Raw genomic sequence first — 7,015 nt, 5'->3', positions numbered from 1 at the left:
AAAATACACAGCATACACGAATCGAAAGACACAGATCCTGTGAATACAGACAATATTTCAGATTTTCTAAGTGTCTTACAGCGAAAACACAATAAATCGTTATATTAGCATAGCACATAGCACATAGCAGCCCAGCATTGATTCTAGCCAAAGTGAGCGATAAAAGTAAACATCGCCAAAATATATTAATTTTTTCACTAACCTTCTCAGAATTCTTCAGATGACACTCCTGTAACATCATATTACACAATCCATATAGAGTTTGATCGAAAATGTTTATATTTAGCCACCAAAATCATGGTTAGACAATGTGAAATGTAGCTCAGCTGGTCAGAAAAAGTCTGTGCGCCACTTAGACAGTGATCTACTCTTATACATAAATACTCATAAACGTGACTAAAAAATATAGGGTGGACAGGGATTGATAGACAATTTAATTCTTAATACAATCGCGGAATTACATTTTTTAAATTATCCTTACTTTTCAATACAGCTTGCGCCAAGCGAAGCTACGTCAAAAAACATGGCGTCCGAAGCCACTAACACTTTTCGACAGAAACACGATTTATCATAATAAAAATGTCCTACTTTGAGCTGTTCTTCCATCGGTATCTTGGGCAAAGGATCCTTTCTTGGGTCCAATCGTCTTTTGGTGGAAAGCTGTCCTCTTGCCATGTGGAAATGCCAACTGCGTTCGGGATGAACTGGAAGCGTGCCCAGCAATTCACAGCCTTTCAGAAATAAATGTCCCAAAATCGCACTAAACGGATATAAATTGCTATAAAACGCTTTAAATTAACTACCTTATGATGTTTTTAACTCCCATAACGAGTAGAAACATGACCCGAGTAATATTACTCCCTCCACTAATGCTTGGAACAGGTGCGGGTCGGTGCCCTCTATGCGCATGACGCAGCTCCAAAAGACTGACTAGGCTCAGGGTTTTTTAATTTATAGTGCCTGTGAACGTGCAATCGACCCGATTCAAATCGTCATCACGTAAAGACATCCAGGGGAAGACGTAAGCAGTGTCCGTATAGTCATAGCAATAACAGTGGCCTTTTAACTGACTCCAGAAAAGTGGCCAAAATTTCTGGAATCTGACTCCATGTCAGGGAAATTGCTGTAGAATGGGCTCTGTTCCACTTAGAGACAAAATTTCAACTCCTATAGAAACTATAGACTGTTTTCTATCCAATAATAATAATAATATGCATATTGTACGATCAAGAACATTGTGGGAAGCCGTTTCAAAAAATTACACGATTAGCATAAATAGCCACAACAGCGCCCTCATCCCCAACAGGTTAATAAATAACCTACTGTATAGCTGTGGGTACTAGAGGAGAGGAGAGGAAACCCTGTGTTAAGTACATAACCTACTGTATAGCTGTGGGTACTAGAGGAGAGGAGAGGAAACCCTGTGTTAAGTACATAACCTACTGTATAGCTGTGGGTACTAGAGGAGAGGAGAGGAAACCCTGTGTTAATACATAACCTACTGTATAGCTGTGGGTACTAGAGGAGAGGATAGGAAACCCTGTGTTAAGTACATAACCTACTGTATAGCTGTGGGTACTAGAGGAGAGGATAGGAAACCCTGTGTTAATACATAACCTACTGTATAGCTGTGGGTACTAGAGGAGAGGAGAGGAAACCCTGTGTTAAGTACATAACCTACTGTATAGCTGTGGGTACTAGAGGAGAGGAGAGGAAACCCTGTGTTAAGTACATAACCTACTGTATAGCTGTGGGTACTAGAGGAGAGGAGAGGAAACCCTGTGTTAATACATAACCTACTGTATAGCTGTGGGTACTAGAGGAGAGGATAGGAAACCCTGTGTTAAGTACATAACCTACTGTATAGCTGTGGGTACTAGAGGAGAGGAGAGGAAACCCTGTGTTAATACATAACCTACTGTATAGCTGTGGGTACTAGAGGAGAGGATAGGAAACCCTGTGTTAATACATAACCTACTGTAATTGAGAACAAAGGGCACAAAAATACAATTACTATTCAGGGGAGAATATGTGGACCAGGTGTGGGTAATGACACAGTTCAGTTCCTAGAGGCCGGTGACGTTGGCCTCCGAAACCGGTGCACGGAAAGAGCAACAGTACTGGAGGGATCTGTGACAGAGAGGTTAAGGAAACCCTGTGTAAGCTACAAAACTTATGCAACTGCTAAGGCAGCATTTTCCCAACTCGGTCCTGGTGATCCCAGGTATCATCTCTTCAACCACTTACAATAGATTCTCCTTGCACACAGGAACATGGATGCTTCCCAAATGGCTTCTTATCCCCTATGTAGTGCACTACTTTGGACCAGGGCCCACAGTGAACTAAATAGAGAATTGCTCAGGGCCACAAAGGTAATATGGACCCTTGTCTGAAGTAGCTCACTACAAAGGGAATAGGAGGTCAGTTGGGACGCAGTCAGGTACAGTATTAGATGAACAGATGTTGAAATCTCACCTTCTGAAGTCTTCAGTTGTAGCTTCACTTCTTCAGAGATCTTCAAAGGTCTTCACTGGGTCTCTCTCTCTCTCTGTCCTGCATGTGAGTTGAGTTCTACCTCTCCCTCAACTCCTATTTAAGGACCTGTCCAGTCAGACCCCTCCCTCTATTTTTCTAAATCTCTCATCCTTCAACCCTCCACATACTTTCTGTCCAGCCCAAAACCTGCTGGACCTGTCCGATATCTACCTGTTTGACAGGGTTGGGGTCAATTCAAAGTGAACGTATTCAACTTTTGTAACACATTCATGTGCTGCATATTGGGTCACAATATGGTTATGAAGATACTTAATTCTACCTAATTGAAGCTGATGAAGATGTAGTCTGAAGTGCATTACAATATCTTGGAAACACAATGACATTTCAGAAGGAGATAAATAATGAGCAGGAAAACCTCTTGTCATCATTGTGATGTCACCAGCTAACTCTGGAATTTTTAATTCATTTGAATGAACTGTCTTCTATTTGAATTAACTACCAACCCTGCTGTCTGTCTGTTAGCTAATGATGAGCTTTATTCACCCCAAATCACTGTATCAGAGATGGGCCACTACAACCCTTAGGGACCCACCAAGGCTGTCCCAAATGGCTCCCTATCGCCTATGATATTGTGCCCTACTTTTGACCAGGGCCCATATGACTTTGGTCAAAAGTAGGGCACTATAAATAGAGGAAGGTGTGATTTGGAACGCTGCCCATGTAATTGAGTACATATGTTACACTGGCTTGTGTTGCTGTTTGTAACTGTATTTTACAATAAATATAAAGAATCAACTCTTATTGTTTTCCAGAGTTTCCTGGTCTTTGCATTAACAAGATAATATTTTCCAGCACCCTTCAGACCGTTGAAAATGCAAGAAAAGGAGAGGAGTACAGGCACAGCCTGCCCCACCACTCCCAATCATTCTCGGGTAGCGGTGACTAATGTTAGCAGAAGTTTGTAGGAAGGTTTCACATGATCGTAGCACAAAAGTATTGTGCAAAGTCCCTAAAAATACCATAAACCTCATAATCTCACAGTGTGATTTAATTTGAAATGTTGTAAGGAGGTAATTACTTAAAGAGTTTAGTAAACTAAGCAATACATAAATAGTTGCCTCTAATGGCATTATATGTCATATTTATCTCTGCCATTTCCTGGTTCCATTTCCATGGTTTCTAAGATTCTTAAATATCCTCCTGATTTCAGTTGATGTGACACAACAATCAATGTAACATGTAGAGAATCACTGTACAATCTAAACCACTGTAAAGTATATTTCCAATAATGAAAAATGTCAAAGATTAAGATTAGAGAGACCATAGTGCACATAGAATAGATCTACAACTTATTGACTCACTTCCCATGGGAATGACAGATCTATAACTTGACTATCTATCTGAAATGAGTCCAGTCATACACCAAACGACATAATGGACCTATCGAAGAAAACTTAATGTAACTTGTATTATCCAGGCTTCTAATATGCATCAAAAAAATAGATATTCCTAACATCACACCTTGTAAGGCTGCCAGCAAGGAACGAATTCTACAACGTCTTCATTCTATTCATTCTATTACAGGTGAGGTGAAGGGTCAATGTCTTAAGGCTGAAGGGCTGGAAGGGAGATATGTAGTAGGACCAGGGATGTGTTGTTAGGAGAGGGGGGTGATGAGAAGAGGAGAGGGAAGGAGGAGAGGTGATGGGTCAATGTCTTAAGGCTGAAGTATTGGAGGAGAAATATGTTGTAGGACCAGCAGCATTCCTTTGTGAGGAGGAGAGAAGGTGGGAGAGGGTGAATAGCTAGCGTGCCTTTTCTTTGTGAGGGTCAAGCCTCTCTTTCACCAAACCTTGTCATCAAGGTGACTTTCTGTATTTCTGGAAGAACAGGACAATGGAATAGATGGATGAAGTCTGAAGTGACGTGGTACAAGAAAATAAGATATGAGACAAATGTGTGGAGGAGAAGAGGGGAGAGAAGAGAGAGAGGGGAGGGGAGAGAAGAGAGAGAGGGGAGGGGAGAGAAGAGTTAGAGGGTTGTTTCTAGACCAAAGCTCCCTACCTTTTTGCATGTTGTACAGCCCAGCTTTGAATTCTGCATGACAAGCCAGGGGTAATAGATTTGCTTGTTATTGAACTGCAAATTGAACCTGCTCCAAGCACTTGGTTAGTGGATGCACTTTCCCAGCTTCCCATCTCCCTCGCCCGCTGAGTCTGACTCACTAGTAGACCTACTGTCTAGTGGAGGTGGTGATGCTGAAGTGGAGGGATTAACAGAGATACTAGCTAGTGGAAGTGGTGATTCTGAACTGGAGGAATTAACAGAGATACTAGCTAGTGGAGGTGGTGATTCTGAACTGGAGGGATTAACAGAGATACTAGCTAGTGGAGGTGGTGATGCTGAACTGGAGGGATTAACAGAGATACTTGCTAGTGGAGGTGGTGATTCTGAACTGGAGGGATTAACAGAGATACTAGCTAGTGGAAGTGGTGATTCTGAACTGGAGGAATTAACAGAGATACTAGCTAGTGGAGGTGGTGATGCTGAACTGGAGGGATTAACAGAGATACTAGCTAGTGGAGGTGGTGATTCTGAACTGGAGGGATTAACGGATATACTAGTTAGTGGAGGTGGTGATGCTGAACTGGAGTGATTAACAGATATACTAGTTAGTGGAGGTGGTGATGCTGAACTGGAGTGATTAACAGAGATACTAGCTAGTGGAGGTGGTGATTCGGAACTGGAAGGGTTAACAAATTAAGTTGGGAACAAAACATTGATAAATACATGTTTCAATATGAACATCTGCACAAGACCTATCTTCCCTATAGCCCGACATTAAAATACAACCACTGTATGTGGGGTGGCAGGTAGCCTAGTGGTTAGAGTGTTGGGCCAGTATCAAAATATTGCTGGATCGAATCTCTCAGCCGACAAGGTAAAAATCTGTCGTTCTACCCCTGAACAAGGTAGTTAACCCACTGTTTCCCCAGTAGGCTGTCATTGTAAATAAGAATTTGTTCTTAAATGACATGCCTAGGTAAATAAAATATGAACTTCTCCACAGGACATACAATTGAAGTCAGAAGTTGACATACACCTTAGCCAAATACATTTATACTCGGTTTTTCACAATTCCTGATATTTAATCATTGTGAAAATTCCCTTTCTTAAGTCAGTTAGGATCACCACTTTCTTTTAAGAATGTGAAATGTCAGATAATTATTTATTTCAGCTTTTATTTCTTTCATCACATTCCCAGTGGATCAGAAGTTTACATACACTCAATTAGTATTTGGTAGCATTGCCTTTAAATTGTTTAACTTGGGTCAAACGTTTCGAGCAGCCAGCAAGTCACCGTCCATCAGTCCATTTGATATCATTCTTACACCAAACTTATATAAACTGACACCACACTCACTTTTACAAACTCATTTAGAAGCCAACTATCAGATATTTCAGAGCAGGCCCAAAATTCACAGTGCCTTCTGTTTTAACCATTATAAAAACATATAACACGTAGTTACTATCTAGCTGCGGGTCCAGTTCTGACATTATGTGTGGGCCTAGCTGAGGCGACCTCGAATCCCATGTTTCGGCTCGATAGGTCATTTGGAGCCCAAGCAGAGACCATAATTGCTGCTGAAAATCCACATTTTCCGGGCGTTGCTACGGGGTCCTTGAATGAGCTATCGGACAGAAACGTTGGGGTCCGTCTCTATGGGCCGAGGCGGTTTCAATGCACCTAGTCTTGTGACTCTGGTACTTTTCTAAATGTCGTCATTTTCGTAATGGTCAAAATGAATTGAAGTTATTGCAAATGTACGAGGCTGTTTCTCGATCTGAGAACCTTCTAGAGCCACATAACTCACAGTGCACTATCGACTTGAGCTCTATAACAGGTTTCTAAAGTTTCAGAGCTCTAGGTCTGATGGTTCTTTGATAGTTTGAACAAAGGTAACTATTGCAGGCTCTGTGTGTCTCTAAGCCCCCAACTGTCTCACTCCATCCTTGCTGTGTGTGTGTTAGTGTTACTTTTTCTTGGAAATCTGATGGGATGAATGACTGATTTACAGTTCATGAGGGTTGCCCAATCACACATATGCATTTTTGGAAAGATCTGACTTTTTTAACCCTTCAAAACTGCCCCTTTGACCCCAATTATGGCACTTCCGGTTGGCACAGGAAGCTAAAAGTAAACACATCCTCATTGGGGTAGGCTTTTACAGAATCCTGAGTTTTAAGTCTTTACATTAAGAACTGACTGATTTACACAGGGTTGAATGCACTATTTCTCTCAAACTGCAGGTTGGATATGGCAATTTGATTCTAACCACTTCCGGTTGCTCCAGGGAGCTTAGAATCGACCTAGGTAGACCTCATAGTGGCCTGATGGATTGTCATCGAAGACAGGTTCATAAGGCATTCATAACCCACATAGGCTTCAGGTTGAATTCAGAGGAGCAGGCAATGTATTCCTAAGGGGAGAGATGTCATTGTAAACTGTGAGATGAAA

The sequence above is a fragment of the Salvelinus alpinus genome, chromosome 31 (genome assembly GCF_045679555.1).
Source record: "Salvelinus alpinus chromosome 31, SLU_Salpinus.1, whole genome shotgun sequence".
In the NCBI taxonomy this organism is placed as follows: Eukaryota; Metazoa; Chordata; class Actinopteri; order Salmoniformes; family Salmonidae; genus Salvelinus; species Salvelinus alpinus.
The sequence above is the reverse complement of the archived record's forward strand: the minus strand, read 5'-3'. Positions refer to the sequence as shown.